This window comes from Lutjanus erythropterus, chromosome 11 (genome assembly GCF_056507025.1).
Source record: "Lutjanus erythropterus isolate fLutEry1 chromosome 11, fLutEry1.hap2, whole genome shotgun sequence".
NCBI lineage: Eukaryota > Metazoa > Chordata > Actinopteri > Lutjaniformes > Lutjanidae > Lutjanus > Lutjanus erythropterus.
The window spans coordinates 17,230,728-17,250,198 of NC_139327.1; the positions used below are offsets into that span (position 1 = coordinate 17,230,728).

General features: G+C 38.2%; 1 long non-coding RNA gene across 1 annotated transcript in view; it reads left to right on the top strand.

Moving 5' to 3' along the window:
• Nucleotides 1-19,471, top strand: part of LOC146318865 (uncharacterized) — a 59,867-nt gene that overhangs the window by 38,973 nt on the left and 1,423 nt on the right. The window lies entirely within an intron of this gene.

A 19,471-nucleotide genomic window follows, 5' to 3' on the forward strand; every position in this document is an offset into this window, starting at 1 on the left:
GAACATGTATCAATTGTATTATTGATCAGTCCACATATAAATGTTTCTCATATCAAAAGACGACTAGTGTATTTCAGGTAGTCAGAGAGTTATGACTACTATCATATTAAGAATTTATAAGTGCCTCAGTCTCCTCTATCTTAAAATAATGACCTAACATCTGAAAAGAATACTCTAGTATATGTCATTTTGAGAAAGTTTCTCAATATTTTTAAATACTAAGTCATTATTTTGAGATTCCAAGACACAATTTTTGCAATGTGTCTGATTATAACTTACAAGATCTTCTTTTCTCCATCATATTGGCAGAAATGGGCTTCCATAGATGAACAGACATTTGGAGGTGAGTGTATAACGCGAGTGTCTGTCTGACTCTTTCTCACTGTTAACAGATACTCAGGCCTGCAGTGTATGTAAAACGCTTTACTAATGCATGACAGAATTATAGATATGTCAGGCTTTGTGATCAAAGAAAGTTTTTATATCATGTTGACACTTCTGTCCATATTGGCTCACACTCTCTCTGCTGCAGTCGCATTTTTTTTTTAAAATCAGCTGACACTGTTGGCACTGTTATCTTTCTCAGGAGTGGCGAATGGTGCCAGTGTTCATTAATTGCAAACTGATTCGTTCAGGTCACCGTCCATAAAAAATATGGGGCTGTTCAATGACACCACTTTTTGAGCGTGTTCATGCACGCAGAAATGAAATAATATGTTCTTTATTAGACAATAATAGATCATTTATTAGACCATTGTTAGACTTTCTTTGAAGGTAATTTGGGACGCTTTACAACAGAAATGTGTGGTAAACTAAAGTGAAATCACATATCTGCCACTTCGAGACTTCTTCCTTGATCAAATCACATTATGTGCCTACAGTATTATAATATAGACACAAAAACTATCTCTTGTCCCATACTTGGTAGATGCTATGAATATTTTGAATGGGGAAGTAGTAGATGTGATTTAATTTAGTTTTCAGTACAGTTACAGTACAGTTCTGTTGTAATGTGTTCGAAATTACCCTCTAAAGTCTAACAAGGGTCTAACAGTGGAAAATAATACACTTTATTTTACAGTGCAGTTCTGCTGTAATGTGTTTGAAATTACCCTCTAAATCTAATAAAGATCTAACTTTGAGAAGCAATGCACTTTACAGCACACTTCTGTTGCAGTGTGTCCCTAATGAAGGACCTAATACAGTCAAATAAATAACATATTATTTTTAGTTTTTGTCCAATTTGATATGGTATGATACAAGTATGGCTTGTTATATGTTGTTAGTGTACTGAAGAAAAAGTGTGACCAAAAAAATACTACACTACGCCAAGAGACTGGGATAATTGTGGGTTTTATTTGCTGTTAACTACATATCTGCACAGATAACAAATATTAAGTTAAATTTGTGCTGTTTGTTAGGTATCCATTGCAGCTTATCTATTAGCTTGTCTTCTCCTTGTCACTGTATGAAAGGACAACCTGGAGCTGTGGTGGAGAGTGTTACTGATGGATGACATGGTGTCTGTACAGATGGACAGGTAAAGGTAGAGAAATACACAAACTGACACATTGCACGGTTGTCAGACATGGACTAGTTACTCTTTAGCACAGGGAAAGTAAGAGGTCTCACTCTGCCACTATTTCCCAGTACCACAAATGTATCCAATACAGTATTCTTCTTCTTGGGATTAGGTAGATTATGGTACTGTTGGTTATTAATGTTCCTTTTGACAGTTATTTATATTTTTATCCAATTGGGGCTGCACAATGAATAGAAATGCTATCAGTTTCACAATATGGGCAACTGCAATATTCAAATCACCGAAGTTGCAATTTTTTGATGAAGCTATAAATGAAACGACATTATAAAGGACTGTTGTGCTGCAGAGATGGCCTGGCCTACAAGTCTTGTTCTCTAGATGCAAGAAAACATGTATGTTTAGTACAGACTCCAACAGATTTCACATTGGGTTTTTTTGTTTGTTTGTTGTTCAGTGAATTTGAAAATTGTGATGCAAAAATGGCCATTCCTGCTGAAAGCGAATCATATTGCAATCCCAATATCTTTCAGAAATAATTGCAATATGATTTTTTACCATATTGTGCATCCAGTATTGTAGAGATATTCCTACAGTTACTTCATTTTAGTCCAGTTATCCAGATTTAGAAAGAGTAAAGAGCTGCTCCCAGGTGTTTGAACAGTTTCCTCCTGAGTCATGTTACTGTAATGTGTAAAGTAATTTTATTTTTGTTAAAATAGATTTTATAATATTGGTATTGAAAAAAGTATCCTTCAGTAACTGCTATCAAAGTGAAGGTATCAGTACCAGGTGTTTTTGGCCCAGCCCTAAAAGCACATTTGTTAAATTGGGCAATGAGAACAAAACCTATTTGTACTACGATCATTCCCTGTTGTAATATTGTTGATTTAAAAACAAACAAACAAACAGATCAAACAATATAAATGTCTTTGAGGTGCTTTTGCTGTGTATGTCTTGTCAGCTGAAGTCTATATGTTAGGCCAGGCTCTCTGTAAAACTGGCATGCGTCTTGCGGCCAAGCACACCATTAACTGGGGGAATTAGAAACCCTGAGAAGTTGTTAATCACCACAGTCATTCACATTCCACATAGACTCTACACTGCTCAGGACCTCTATGAGCTGGGGATGGGGCATGGTCTGGGGGAAGCTGGGCCAATGCTATTGGACCCAATGGTCTTTAATTAGAGGGAGAGCTTGGCAGGGACTGATGGAGGAGAAAGGCTCTCAGGATGTGAGTCCAGGGTGAGAGGGTTCACACACAAAACACTGGCTTTTCATCACCGCATGACTCACTCAGTTTGTGTGTAAAGTGCGGTGTATGTGTGGATGTGTGTGCGTGTGTGTAAGGCAGAGAAAGTGAGCAAATGCGTGTGTGCGTGTGTGCTCATACTGTATGCTTGTGTGCGTGCGCACATGACGGCGCGTGCGTGCATTTCTTACCTCACTGCTCAGGCATTCCAGTAGAGAAAGTGGTGTGAAGAGAAAGAGCGGCTCTCACAGTGTGGGTATTCATGGATCTGGCCCCCGTGGGCCGGTCCGGGCTCCAGTGTTCACAGACAAAGCCTCTCCAGCAGGACCCAGACACACTCACATAGAAAGGGGAGCAACAGAAGGAGAGGAACACAGAAGAGGGGGAGACAAGGTAACAAGGGGAGAGAAAATGGAGAAGGGGAAGGGAGGGGGCAATGGGAGACGGTCTGTGTGGCAGCTCCCATTCCCCCAAGAATGCAGGTGTGTGATGGATTGTCATCTGAAAGTGGACCGACGCAAACCTGCTCTGCTTTGAGCCAGAATCTGACGTTTTGTTTAAAATGACAGTCACTGAGTGAGACCTTGACTTTCTGAATATTATTCCCCAAATTCCAGGCGGCGATGCTTTACAGCGCCTGTCATCTGTACTATAACTTCACTTTAAGAAACTGCCACATTTGAAGACACTTGCACTCCCTGCACTCACCACCACCTTTATTCTTTTTCTCTCCTTGCTGCCGGCGGAGTCCATAAATCTATTTCGACTCTCCTCCAGGGGCTCCACCCTCTCTTTTTTGCATCAGCCAATCCCGTCCTTCTCTTCCAGCTCTCTCTACTCCCTCTAGCATTAAGCCAGCAGCTTGAGCTCTTAGGATTCCATGAGAGTTTCTTCCACTTGGCCGTCCCGTCACTGTTCCCCCTGCCTGGCCCCTTCGCTAGATCGGGTAGCCTGGTTCACTGTGTCCTTAAACAACCCGTGTGCATGTACAGGAAAGGGGCCCTAAAGTGGGGAGGCCCATCTCTAACCCTTCGTTTCTGGAGAGACGGACTCACACTGGAAAACCTTAATTGTGACTTTTTGTAATTAACATGGTCATCATCAACAGTAATATTAGTGTCATCTGTTAAATAATAGTCATACACTGTGCATGTGCATACTGTAAATAAAATATGCATATAACATACTGTATATGTCATGTCCAGAAATAAACAGGAAGCATTTAGAAAGTAACTAATAATGAGAAACTTGCTTATTCTAAACATTAGCATCTTTTCATGCTAATATTTGCCATACACTGAGAATCAGCTTTAGTGATTTTGGAAATATTTCCAATATAATTTTTCAGTACACGAGTGTACTGAAAAATGTGTGTCTTCACAGACCGACATGATCCATCAGCTATGCAGGTTATCAAATTCCTTGGTGTTTGAATAATGGTGCCAGCTCAATAAAGAGCTGAGCTCCTGTCGATTTAGTGCATCCAGCAGTCTTCATAGCTGTGCAGAGGCTGTTGATCTTGTCATTCTTTCATACTGGAGGATTTGGCTGAGCGCAATTTGTTGAATATTTTTCCTTTTTGCACAGTTTAAGAGACTGTACTTGAGCACAGAACTCTGAAATCTTTGTCTAATTAAACCATTTTTGTGCTACTTTGTGAAAATGAAAAACTATCCTTATAATTACTCTTAAAAAGTATTTTTATGAGGCTCTCATGCTTCATTAGATAAGTTGGTAGGGGGCAGATAAAAGTAAAATCAAATCAAATTTTGTACAGAAACAATAACAATTTTCAGAGGAAGGGATTGATTACATTTCATGTTCCACTTTGTAAATATCCTTAATATTTTTGAGGCATGGGTTATAATAGATAGTAGCCAGGGATTGCTCGATGCCACTTTTTCATGTCCAACACTGATACTGCAACCTTTAGTATTTGCTAATACCGATACCAATCGGATATTGTCTTTTACCCTCTCTTTAACAACTAAAAGCTGTTAAATATACATTTGTATGGATGCACTGTATTTTACCTATCCATCTAAAAAACATCATGCTCACTCCCATGAAAACACCAAACATGACTAAGTTATGCACTACTGCTGCTTTTTTTATTTTAACTTTTTCACACAGACACATTTTAGCAGTGTTTTTGATTGGTCAGCACAAATCTGTCATTCAAAATAAAATGTAAATAAAGTGCATAAATTGCACTCAGCTATTTTGTTTTTTCTTCCTTGAGCTTAAAATAAACTGACATGATGACAGCACTGCTGACAGGTCTCACTGACACATGCTGCTCATCTGTGTTGCTGTGACACATCTCTCTTTAAGGAATGTCACTCTAAGTTTAGTTAAATATTAACATTATAGTTTAGGGTAATGGATCGTATTGAATATCTAGTGATTCTGGCCAGTATCACACCTTTATCAATACTTCAGAGCAGATTGGCACATTCCTAATAGTAGCACTATTGATTAGTTTGTTTCTAAGCTATCTTAGCTTTTAGAACTTGAGTCTCCCATCCCTCTCTCAAAAGGTGCTGTGCTCCCTAACATGGGGCACCTGTCTATTTCAGATGGATGGATGGGTGGCACCTGCTAGGATAAATTAATGGCCTTGTCCTGAAAGTGCACAGTCACAACCCAAAATATGGACAGCAGACAGATGATGTCCCTTCTGAAGTTCAACAAATGATTTGGGTTGTGATATCCATCATCTGTTTTATGTTTAAAGGCAAAGTTTCACAGATAAAGCTCACTTTTTAGATGGTTCGCTTTACTATTCTTGACATACCCTGTCAATTAATTATTAATAATAACAAATTCAGTTTGTCACTGCTTAAGACTTTGTGTAAAAGTAAGAGTTACCATTTCACACAGTAGATTTCATGTGGCTTTAGAATGGTCTGTGTGAATGTCTGCCAACTAAAGCTGTGAAAATAGAGGATAATGTGGGTGCTTGTAGTAAGACCTGGTCCAAGTGTGGAGGCACAAGCTTCATATTTTACACTGAAATGCAAAGTGCATTGGATTTGGAAGAATCCGTCTGTAGCAGAGTTTCTCCATCCATTTTCATACAAGTAATGTCTGTGTGAGGCATAAAATGATCAAACTGCTGCAGGCAGGAAAAAAAATGTCTCACCAAGGTCACCTTATACAAAATTAAAACTTATAGTCTCATGTTGAAGTACATGCTGCAGCTGCCCCTTCCATACTCATTGTGTAGTGTGTACAAAGTGTACAATAGAGGTTTTTAGAAAGGAAATAAATGAATATGTGTATTTGGCTGATTTTGTAGTGTACACATTGCATGCAAGGGAAAATGAGAGGGAGAACAAAGTTTCATTTTACAGTTAAAAAGTGATACTGTTTGAAAAAATACGATACCACTACCAATACCTGTACACATAAGGAAATACAGATACAATAGAGTACTGCATTTGATAGCTTTTTTCTACTTTGTTAGATATCCATCATATGAATAAAAGCATTCCTGAAATTATTCTTCTCTGCATTTTATGCTTTTATTTTTATTGGGCACCCCAGTACTATTGTATAGCCATTTTTTAAAATGTTTTTGTGGCATCTCGGCACACTAAACTACCAACTCCATCAACTTCATCATGACACAATTATATGAGTTGTAGCTGCTCCGGTGGTGGACCAATCACACGTCGCATTAATTCCAAGAACCCTTGCAGTGGTTGGCTGGGAGCCAGACCCCCACACACATGTTATATGTTTTGAATATGGGTACAAAAAGGATTTAAATTTCAATAATCCAAATCAAAGGCAGAATCTGCAATTCTTCCATTATTTTCTTGTCTCTGACCCTGGCCTACTTGTGATATCTGGAATGTGTCTGGAGAAAAAAAACTGCACTTCAAAGTTGATGTTTTTAAAGAAGTATTTGAAAATATAACTGACAGTTGTCGGGGCATAAAAGCAATGGACAGATCAAGATTCCATAGTCTAAAAATGGCATAGCTGTCAGTGCAGAAAAAAAGTTTAAATCGAAATATCCTATTGAATTGTGGATTTGAAGAACTGTGACACTCCAGTATCGAGTACTGATACCCAGCCCTAAGCTAAGTGGTGTGTTGCTCATCTGACAGTTTTGTAGAGTTTGTTTTCTAAGATGAAGCAATGATGTATTTCATGGCTGCTTTGGCACTAGATTGTCCCACATTAGTCCTGAGAGATTAAATAGCAGTAGATGTTGCCAACATGCTCTTTGCTGTAGATAAATACACTGTCTGCTTGGTTCTCCTGCTGTAGAAAAACAGTTATCTCAAGGCTAGATCTCAAATTAAGTGTGTGAACCTATGAAAATGAAGCAAAGAGCAACTTTTGATCGGGTGTGATTTGCAGATGTTTTGGGTTGCGCTCCAGCTCTTGCACTGATTAAGATTTAGCCTACTTTTTGGTTAGTAATGAGTGCATAAATGGAGCTGGTTATTGTCAGGGTGGCAGCATAGCTCTTTAAAAAGATGTATATTCAGCAAGAATTTACATGTTAAATATGTATACTATAAACCAGGTTAGCCTTTTTAAATTATTTTCCCAATATAGTTATGCTTCATTGACTCACAACATCTGTAAGTGAAGACCATGCATGTTATGGATCTGTCTTCATTCTTAGCATATCTCAGTCAGCCATTTCACGTGGAATGGATTTAATATAATGATCAAATATAGAGTTTATTTAGGCTCTGAGCTGCAACTACATTAAGCAAAAGGAAGAATGCAAAATTATAATTTAGCTCAGAGCCTACAGCTGGATGGTGGGGTGGAGATTGGACTTGAAAATGAAATCCTATATTGAGCAGCTACAGTTACAGCAGCAGAGGCGTGAATGAGCAAAGTTTGCATGGATATGTGTTACTGTAAGTAAGATATTTTCTGCAGGAACTGGGCTACATGGCTACACCAAGGTCTGCATAGTTACTTGCATATTAATCTCGATCAGGATTTTGACTTCCCACAACTAAATAATCATGATCGACTTTGGTGTTGACATTTAAAATATGTGCTCCACTCATAGCAATTTCAATGGCATATCAAATCAATCAGCAACACAACTAACTTATTCAACCACTTGAAGAAACACAACAAACTGCAGTACAATGAATGGATGAAGGCCAAGAAGAATAATGTCGCTAATATTACCCGACAGAATCCCCATCCCCAACTCAAACAACCATAACATCAATGCTGTACATTGCATCATCATATGAATGTAGCACAATATGAAAGTAGTAATCTGGGGTAAAACATTTTGGTACAATTGTATTTATATTTTGCTTCTGGGAGATGCACTTTGAATAAAGACCAGTCTTACTTAGATACAGAGATTTGTACATTAGCAGGAAAGCAGTGCAACATGTAAATTGAGTCTGTTTATTTGAATGTGAAGGTGCAGTAAAAATATTTTCTGCTAAAATTCATGAATAATCATGATATCAACATTGATCCAAATAATTGTCATTATCATTTTGGCCATACTCGTGCTGCCCTAGCAACACCTATATTTAGAGATGCATTGTATAAACCTTAACCTTATTGGATGACCATCTCAGGTCTTGACAACAATGTCTTCACAATTCAAAAATTACCATGGTCATGATCTTTTATACTGTAGACTGGAACATGAATGAATGGCTGTTGTATATGGGGGCACTGAAGGCACAGTAGACTCACTGTCATATGGCTTTATGATCCCTTTGACTCCTGATCCCCTCAAATCCCCAGTGACCTAGAGGCCATGACCCTGGCATCTGCCAGCAGCGGCAGAAGGAGAGGCAAGCTACGAGTGTCTGAGTCACACCTAGACAGATGCTCTGTATGATGAAGTCTCAGCAGTGAACCCGCCCCTACGCTCACTGCCACTGACTGAGAGTCTCACAGGGCAAGATGAGTCATTAGACATCGATCCTGACTTATTTGGCTCCAAGCTACACTAAATTATTTGAAGCACACACTTTAGGAACACCCTATAAGGATTCTGTTTGGTCTAAAAGTGCTACAGTATGAAATGTGTCTCAGTGTAAAATATGGAAGTTTGAGGCTACATCTGAATCTAATGTTTGCTCAATGTATCCTAATAAGGAATACCATTTAAAAGTCACTAACCACAGTATGTGGCATTGTTGTGTGAGAACTTACACCAATGTCAAAATTCTGTCACTGAGACAAATTGATAGCTTACTGACACCTCAAGGGAACATGATCACTTTCTCTGTTTGGCCTCTCAACACACCATTGTGGTTGTGGAAGTGCTTGTGATTCCAGGTGAGACTTTGTTGCTCTTAGTGCCAACATTCAACCTGACTAAAAATTTACTGTAGTTCATAGTGTATGTGTCACTGATGGAAGTTGTGGACCAGAATAAGCATCTCATTCATAGTTAACAATACTTAAAGTCATGAGGGCTGGAAGTTGCACCATACAAACATCTGCAAAACTGCAGTGGTGAGTGTTAAAGTATACGAAAGTCCAGGCTTCAAATGTCCTCTTTAGAAATCAGTTGGTAATGTCACACATGCTATGTCCATGTTTTGCATTCTATAGAAGCAATCACAGTGATTGTTAGAATAAAAAAAAAGTGTATTTACATACATGTGTTTACATGAAGCATTAATCAGAATATAACTTGTTTGACATGCACAAACTGATTCTGCCTGCTGTGAAGCATCTAATCTGCAGGAAATATGACCTAAAAAGAAGAAGAAGAAATGGTTCCAGTTTTCCATCCATCAGTAGATGAAGAAAAAGAGGTGATTCTACCCACATGTTTTCAAGATGCACCCACATCGTATCCTTGGAACAATAATAGCATCTTCAAATCTTAGTTACGTTGTATCCACTACTGACCAGTTCTGTTTTGCTACAGCCATGTTTCTGTCCCTTGTTGAAACTTGTTTTAACACGTCATCTACCCCCATGTGGGACAGACATGCATAGAAAGAATATATTTATTCCAACCAGAGAGAAATAATTGGAATAAGCGCCTACATGGTTATTTTCCTTTTGAATGGATGATCAAAGGGTTACACACAACCCCTCCTGATCAGATTGAAAATTCATTCTGATCTGGTAGGATCAGGTCAGTCTCTTCTGATTGAGGTGTTTACATTAGGCAGTTTTGTTTTGATTTGGCCAGTAATTTGATTATTTGTGGAATATTGGGGTCCATGTTAACACAGCTAGTGATTCAGTGTGTAAGGTTATCTTGTTGTGCCAAGTCAGGCTCTGTGAAGCTCAGTTTGCATTAACTAGGAAGCATTTAGGAAAAAAATGTTGACATCATACCCATAAAATTCCAGTAACAATTTAAATCAAACAACAATGGGTTACTGATTATCAGGAAAAATGTGGCCTGGGTAATAATAACAGTAATTCATTATATATAAATATATAGTTCTAGCTATTTCACTTTAGAACACTTGAGTAATGAAATGTCAGAAAAATGACAGTTATGTTTGCTTTTATTTGTTATTGTAAATGCAAGGATGCAGTTCAGCTACTTCAATGAGTTAGAAAACTTTGGGCTTTCTAAATTGATTTATTTTTCTTTTCCTACATACATCTACAATAAAAAAAAACACTAGATAATGCAAAATTGAAGCAATCAGTTTCCTCCTTACCTTTTATGGTTTTTTTCATAGTTTGTGGTGAAATTTTAGTTTAGTTTTTACTCAGTCTCAACTCATCTCTTAAACCTTGAAAAGCATGTTTTCACCCAACTCCTTGAGAATTAAGATGATGATGGGGGAAGTCTTTGTAGGAAAATTCGATTGATGATTCAATTATTCATCTTTTCAAACACATGAATTTGATGAATAGGTGACAGTAAGTATGGACTTGCTGTCGTTGGAATGTCTTACAGTCTTTACCTTTTAATACAGTTCTGGTGTTGTAGTTAGTTACATTGACTTGTATGTTGTATGGGGTACACAATGCACATTTTTACTCTTGAACAAAGCTTTCCATGGACATTTATATGCGTGAGTATTGGATTTATTTGTTAATGTGTGCAGCGATGCATGCATGCGAGCTGAGTTTGATGTACGCAAAGTGAAGCTGTTTGCCTCTTTCCTTCCTGTGTGTTCTGAAATCTCCTTTGCTGCAGACAGTCTGGGGTGCAGAGATGGTGGATGGTGTAGGGGTGTGGGGGAGGTAGGCAGCGGACGTGGCGGCAGGCCAGAATCAATTGGCAGTGTAATGAGATGGCCTGGTGCCAGGTAACCATGGAGCTACCCTCTTTGCCTGTCTACCAGTGCAGAGTTCAAAATTAAACTGAATGAATGAGAGGGAGAGGAGGGAGGGGAAAGAGGGCAGGGAAATAAGGGTCTGAAATGGCAGGAGTGGAGGGTGATAGAAAGAAAGAAATGGCAGGAGAGGAGGGTGGCTGATGAGGCACTGTGGGCCAGTTCTAAGCACTGCAGGAAAATTTAACTTGAGCCCTTATTTCAGAGAAAGGAGATGGAGGGGGTAAACTCCCGATCCACCCAGAATTTTTATACCCTGGAATATCTGGAAATACTGTTTCTGTTCGTCTGCATTGTGCTACTGAGCACTGCCGGCATTTAAGCAAAGAACAAGTGCTCTTCACAAAGAAAGAAAGAAAAAAGTGACCTCCCTGAGTTTTCTTTTTCTTGATGTCCACGTTCTTCTTTTGCAAGTCTGATGGCATTAGTCGCTTTAATTTGCCTGTAAATCTCATTTCTTCATCCCCCTCCTAGACCCACACTCTTCCTCCTGTCATGGAAGATGTGTTAATATCGAGTATTTGGCTGCATTCTTGAAGTGATTAGTACAAGCCAATGGATCCTGCAGATGAATAGAAATTAAGTAATTAATACAGTAATTAGATCTTTTTCTCCTTCCTACAGCCTTACCCCTGCTATGTCATTGTGCTTGCTCCTTTTTCAACTCCTTCTGCAAAGCATCTTAAGAAGCAGTGTGCCACCCATAATGGATAGTTTTACTTTGTACTTTATCTCTCTGTCTGATGAATACAATAGTTGTATGTTGTCAAACACTGCAGTACAGTCCAACTATGATTAGTAATACTTCTATCAGTACCTTATATTAAGATTTTAATGATTTTGAGAGATAAAATTTAACAGTTTGATAATTATGAAAAGTTTCTAATTTCCGTGAATCATTAATTTATATTAATTTTAATCTGTCAGAAGGAAAGCAAAGGTTATAGTTTGAGTCATTTAATTACTATAAATTATTATTATTATTATTATTATTATTATTATTATTATTATTATTATTATTATTATTATCATTATTACCTACAGTAGATGATGGTTGGCACACCCTCAGTTTTGGAGAAGCCGAGAGGGGCATCAGCATGGAAGCTAAGCAATGAACTGCTATTGACAGGGTCCACAGCAAATCTTATTTTAGCCACTTAAAAAGGTCCTTCTAATAAATCTTGAATATAAACAGCCTTTTATATAAGCCAAATATCACGCTCTCTCTATTTTGTGAATCTGAACTAACCTTTTAAAACACCAAATTTACACAATAACATAAGCAAACTAACAGATCAACGCAGTGGCAAACTAGCAACTCCCACAAGTTACAATTACTGATTTCATTTATGCTGTTTGGTTGGTTTGCAGAGAGCAACACTTGGCTTAGGGTGTCTGATGGCCAAGTTAAACTGACAAAAATATTTTAAATATAGCAACTTAAAATGCTGCTGATCCTGTCCACAGCAGTACATTGCTAAGTCTCCATGCTGGTGCCCTTCTCTGCTTCTCCAGGCAACAGGCATACCAACCGCCATCTACTGTACGTAATACACTGATTATTGAAGTACTTCAAACAACCATATTTAAAAAAAAAAGTTTAAATGTTTATTTAAATGGTTTAAGTGAGATTTTTAAATGTAGCGAATATAGTCAAACTACAACCAGCAATCAAATGAAACATACAAAAGAAAACTTTTCTTTTTTTCTCCCTTTCTGTGTAAAAGCCAATAAACCCAAATCATTTCTCATAAGCAAAAACTTGTCAAGTGTGCAGACCCTGCACAGGTTGAAGTTTTATCTCCGAAGATCTAGTTGTTTTCTGACTCAAAGCTAGCGTCTGCACTGTCTTTAGAAACTGGCCAAACCTGGCTCAAACAGGGCAGAGCCAGCCACACATTGCAGCCTGGCCAGACCTGGCTGAAGCAAGCCATCACTTTGTTTTGTGATGTTTTTCCTGCAATAGTGAGAGTAAATGTTAAGCATGGCTGAACATACATGTTATATACTCTGCATGTGTTTGGATTGGAGTGCAACTTATCCTGATATGACCTCTGCTTCAACTAGGATGGCGTCTTACGCTTTCTAATCAGTGGTATTCAGTGGGAGGGAGAGTGTGATATACTGCTCGTCTGCCTGTACAGTAAAAAGCATGTTCAGCAGTGGGCCTCATGGCCTGTGAAAAATGCTTAGGCACTCTCGGCTGAAATGGCCCAGACTTTGAGAGTTTTGAGTGCATGTCGAGAGAGAGAGACGAGACAGTGGGCCAAGATGTCTGTGGTGTGGATTAATGGGGAGGACTGGAGAAAGGGTGCCGCAGTTGTGCGTGAGCAGAATATTTGATGGGGGAAGCGAGAGGAGGGAACAGTGAGGGACAAGCAACTGCAAGAGATGGGTGAGATGAAAGGGGGGAAAAGATAAAAATGGACTGAAACATCAAGAAGCAAAGATGTATGAGCGTGAATGAAAATGTACAGTAATAAATACTGCTGCTGTCTCACATATCCCACTGGTGCTTTATCCTCCTGTCTGATAGCACTCCACTGTGTGTAGACTCTACACATTCATTCTGTTGCACTGGGCTGAACATGGGGATAAGATCTACACAAAGGCCTTTACACACAGCTGAAACACACACCTCTGTCAAGTTCAATGGCCAGATAGATCTCTGAATACATACACAGGTAGGAAACAAGAGGACGAAGACAATGAACACAGCAAGTAACTGTTTTTGTGAGTATACAGTGAGGTTAATCAAGAATGTAAGTGTGTAAGGCCTTTGGTGACAAGTATTTTTCGTTATTTATATGTCTACTTTAAGTTCCTGTGAGAGTACAGGCCCACCTATCACCTCTTAATTTACAGTATGATCTTCACGCTACTTCTCTTTGTGTTCCTCTAGCAAAGTCTCTGGCAGACAGATGGGTACATCTAATGTCCTTATGTCTGCTTTTGGTTGTAGAAGGGAGCAACATTTTGTGACAAAATGTTCCAATGGCTTTACATACACAACAGTACTTGATCATAGTACTCTCATAATCAGCATGTAATATGGATCTGTGATTAAGCATTGTAGGGGTGTTAGAAAATATCCATTCACTTGAATAGCAAGATATATATGACGTGAAAATTCATGGAAGTGGTTTATTTTGTGTTATATTTAAACCCCCGTATCTTTGCTGCATTTCACTGCATTGCATAAAGAGTACATGTTTTAACTTATATTTTAAACCTATTGTGCTGTGTCTTCTATACAAAAAATAGCAATATATGACCTTGCTTGCAGTATTACAATATGTCACAATTACTGAATTGTAATTCCTGTATTGTAATATGTATTGTAATGGCAGATTGTTGGTAATACACAGCCCTAATCAATAATGTATATTTTGGAGCTGCGATTAATCAGACTGAGTACTGATATTATTGCCTCATTATTTAGGGGCTATTTAAATGTAAACACAACTCTAGAGCTGCAACTAACATTTCTGTTCATTGTTGATTAATTTGTTGATTATTTTCCCAATTAACCGATTAGTTGTTGATCAGAAAATGGTGAAAAATGCCAATCAGTCTTTTCCAAAACCCAAGATGACATCCTCAGATGTCTTGTTCTGTCTACAAGAAACCAAAAAATATTCACATTTTAGAAGCAGGAAACAAGAATTTTGACATTTTCTTTGTAAAAATTTGCTCAGGTTTATTCATTACTCAAACAGTTAATAGATTATCAAAATAGCGATTGATGATTAATTTAATAGTTGACAGCCAACCGATAAATTGTTGTTGCTCTACACAATTCCATGTTGTGTCCTTGTCTGTCCTTCATACTGTACCCAAATTAAAAATTCTAGCCAGTATATATATATATATATATATGTATGTATCTATATATTTTAAAACTTTTACCTACATCCTACCTTTATGTTTCTGAACTCTCAGTACTGGTGGATTTCAGAAGTGTCACTATAGGTTTAAGTTACATTTGTAGGTTCGTCTGATTTTACAGCAGACAGGGTGGACTGTGGGTGTTTACTGTATCTCCTATTTGGACTGCTGTATCCAAACAGTTAAAATCAGCCATTTGAGGTGCCTGCCCCCTTGGATGGTAAAGTTTCTTGCATGTACTGAGAACTGTATTTGAAAGAGGAACATCAGTGGACATGTTTGTACTTTGGGAAGCACCAGCTGCCCAGAAGTCTCTTGGTACTAATGAGTAGCTGTAATGGTAACATATATGGACTTTTGTTGAAATTTCCTGCAACTCTGACTCAACTGTGAGTCATAGCTTAAACACAAATAGAGAATTACCCAATAAGAAATAAAATAAAAACAGTAATGAGAAGAGGGTAAATTGTTGGTGCTAGTTGTAGCCTGAATCTTCTTTATATCAATGTATGGAGAGCAGGTTATGATCGGGAAATAAACCCCAACCCGGTGGTGTGGGACCCCAATGCAAAGTGCAGGGGTCTTAAATCACCCTGAAGGGTAATTGCACATTATCCTGTTTATTACATGGCTACTTATTTAAAAATAACTTAACACAAAATATTAATTTAAAAGTGATTTTCTTAATTTAAAAATGATTGTAATGCTCCTCCAAAGTCTGTGGTCAGAACAGTGTCCATAGCAACAGTCTGTTATTCATGGAAACGGTCAGGCATTTGGAAATAACAGACCCTGAATGCTGTAGAGGACCAATCAGAATCGAGGATTTAACAAAGCTGTGTAATAATATGAAAAATAACATACATTGAATAATTGCTTAAGCATTTTATTATAAACACTATACTTAATAATACTAAATAGATTAATGTCCGCATGCAAGTGAAGATGTCCATGGGTTTTAATCTACTGTCATAATAAGATTTACAGTAATAGTACTAGTAGTACGTTTAGTATTGCTTGAGTTCAAGTGTACTTGTTATTCCAAAACTAGAAATTACAGCTGAAATTAATATTTTGCTTCTTCTGACAAAACATAAAAACAGCGTGTGAGTACAGTGTCTGAGTACATCAAAATCTTAAGTGCTGCAAAAGATCGGAGTAATAAATACACCCTGTGAATCAAGGGTGTGAAGGCATTTTAAGTTGTTTTATTTGATTTATACTGTACAGTAATCTGGTGGCAAGATTAAACTACTGCAGTCTGTTACGTGTTTGTCTAAAGGACAGTGCAGACCCTCATAAGGACATACAGTAAAGAAAATAGGGAGTGTCTTGCAGAGAGACAACCAAGGTAACATCTTGTGTGGAATCCTGGATGTGAGGTAGTGACACTTCTATAGTAACAATTTTTAAGACTATTTCATATCAAGAAATACAAGCATTTGGTAGCTGTATTATCTAACATTGCTTTAAAAGGTCATTTTGTACCATCACATCCCTCAGTTACAAAGGCGTGTTGGGATGTCATAATACAGCCGTCCTTTACTACAGGTGGCTCTCAAAATTTAGGGCAAAATTGAAGCAAGGAGATTTCCACCACACTGATGGGAGGAGTTAACATCCCTTCTTTCTGCCAACAACTGTGCCTGTGACACTGCAGTAATAAATCTTTCACTTGAACACTAGTAAATCATTAAGTCAATTATTAGTTAATGTCCTGTGCACAGGAATTCACACAGAATATTTGTGAGAAAGGGGACGGGAGGGGGATAATCCATTTTTAAAGTTGGGTAGATGTCATCCAGGCTTCTGTGAGTTTGTAGCTGCAGCTTGTGCAGGAGATGATGGACAAGATGGACAATAATTGGGGATACATACAGTAAGAAGATAGTAAACAAATCACATAAACCAAAATAATATTAATCAGTATTACTCAGGCTTGAATTCTTCTACTCGCCTGTCACAATTTTCTGCCCTTATGTTATGTTACTGTATGAAAAAAAATGTGTTAATGATTTTTTCCCACTGTTGGCCCACTTTCTCTTCCCCACTTTCCCAGGCTCTGAGTGTGGCTTTAAGGGGTTACCTTGTTAGAGGTTTGGGGTTATGCCCATGTCGGTCGCTCTGTTTTCTTCAACCTTCTGTTTTTGGAGAGGCCCTTTTCTGTGTCGGCACTGTGACAAGGTTCTTGGCAATATCCTGAAAGTCAAATCTGTTCATTTAGATTCAAGTGGTGACCATGGAGCAGACAGCGGCCCATTGGCATGCTGTGGCAAAACTAGTATTCAGGGCACTTAATATCCTGAACTCAACATTTGTCCTTTTTCATAACACTAATAAGCTGATACACATGGGCAAGTCTATATGTTAACATGGTTATTGTATTTAAATAAAATAAATAATATGGCTTACACTGTCTTCTTTGTAACTGAGAATGCTCGGAGCAAGTAAAATGCCTTGTTGGGCTAGTAAATGTGGCAACTCACTTGCCTGGCCAGGCAAGTGGTAAAAAAGGATTGAACTGTTAAACTATCTAGATAATTAATTATATATGTATTTTTTTTGTGCAAAAAGTCAGAAAATGCTGTTTCTGCTGTGTTTGTTTAGCCTCTCAAATATGGAGATTTTCTGTTTGTCTTTGTTTATGATCATATTAAACTGAATACCTTTGTGTTTTACACTGGCAAAATGAGACATCTAAAGACATCACCTTGGACTTTGAAAAACTGGTATGGACCTTGTCCACCATAGATTATACATGACAGTTAACTTTAGTTTTTGTTTGATTTTGATAACCATTTACCCAGGGAGGAAAAAAATTACTTTGAGCAAGTAGATTTCTGACCTACTTGCCTGGTTCGGTAAAACCATATAAAAAGATTTCAGTTAACCCTGTAAATATTGATAAATTGTTAACAAATTAGCTTATTTTTTTCTAGAGGTCGCAAGAGAGACTCGGGGGTTGTCATGTCTCTCATAAGGACTATTTAGTAGAGCAGCTGCTTACTGATATTAAGCTTCAACAACTGCCCCAGAAAAGCTACTTTAAAAATCTGAAATAATGCCTCCAATGTTGGTGCAGGTTATTCCACCACCAGTGGGTTAAAGCAAAAGTATTTTGCAAATGAGTGGCATTTTGTGTGAAAACAGTGGGCACCCACATCTGTATATTATACTGTACAGGGAACAAGTACTGCACTGTTTAAAACAGAAAGCCCATTGCTGTAAAAGAAGAACAACATGATCAAGTGTATTGAAGTGGATTTCCCCCACCCTTGGGGTTTTTTTTATGGGAAAAACCAGGATGGGCTCACATAAAATAATCTCACCCAGTTGCATCATTTCTTTATTTAATAGAGAGTTTGTAAAAGGAAATCCTTTGACTCTTTTGAATGTTGCCAGTTGTCTTTTAGCCTGTTTTTGCTTTTTGTTGTTGAACTGAGGTGCATTTAAACTGAAGCACTACATAGTCCTTATGTTCAATGCTGTTGGCTTCAATTTCTTTTTTTCAATTTTCCAAAGCTCGAATTTTAAGTAACCTGCAGTCCTTGAAATTTTCCTGAATCTGCAGAGCTTTTCAGGGACACACAGGAGCAAAGAGACAATGAACAGCATCGGCCTGTAGATAGAGCCTTGAGATACTCCAGTAGAAATGCGCTGATGAGGATGTAGTACTATTGATTGTAGCACTCTGGCTACACATACTGGTCTGTGCTCACATTAAGTACTGCAAGAAAGACAAGAGGAGTCTGACTAAAGTAAATCAGTGCTCATTATAAAGTTTTTATGATGATTTTAACAGAGAAGTTTATATATTTACTTACATATAAAACTGTGGACTGTGTGGCTGTGCAACGGATATCAAAGTGAGGACATTGTGTACTGAAAAACCGAGGCACACAGAATGGAAAAAATAGGAAATTTGGATTTATGATGTTGACATGCAATACTGAAAATAATTACCATAGCCACTCAAAGATAGAATAGTAATTCCACAATCACTGCACTGTTATTTTCTTTTTATAAATAGATCATATACAGTAATCAAACTGTTCCTGTAAGAACATAAAGCATCAGGAGGACGACACATTAACACAGACAGCAGCATGTTGCATCAGGATGTGGGATACATGTGGGAGACACACAATAAGCCATATCAGCCTTACGCGTTTACAGTCGTAGCCTTCCCCCTGCATGGTGGGCCAAGTAGAGTTTCTCAGGGACTGACAACACAGCTGTACACCATTCGTCCGGTCTGAAAGACGGCTAATGGGACAAAGGGCATGAGTGAGGAGAGGGAAAACGAGGGGAGAGATGCTCGCTGAATCGCCCAGCCCTCCCCTGAGCAGGACGGGGAGCACCACTCTTCCTCTCTGCTCATAGCTGCTTTCCCCCGGCCCTCAGCCATTTTGGAGAGAGGAAAAAGTGGCTGCTTTCTCTCTCCCTCTCTCACTACGTGGCATAGCTTTGGAAAGGCTTCGGCTGCTGTGTTGTAGCAGCAGAGAAGAAACATTTTG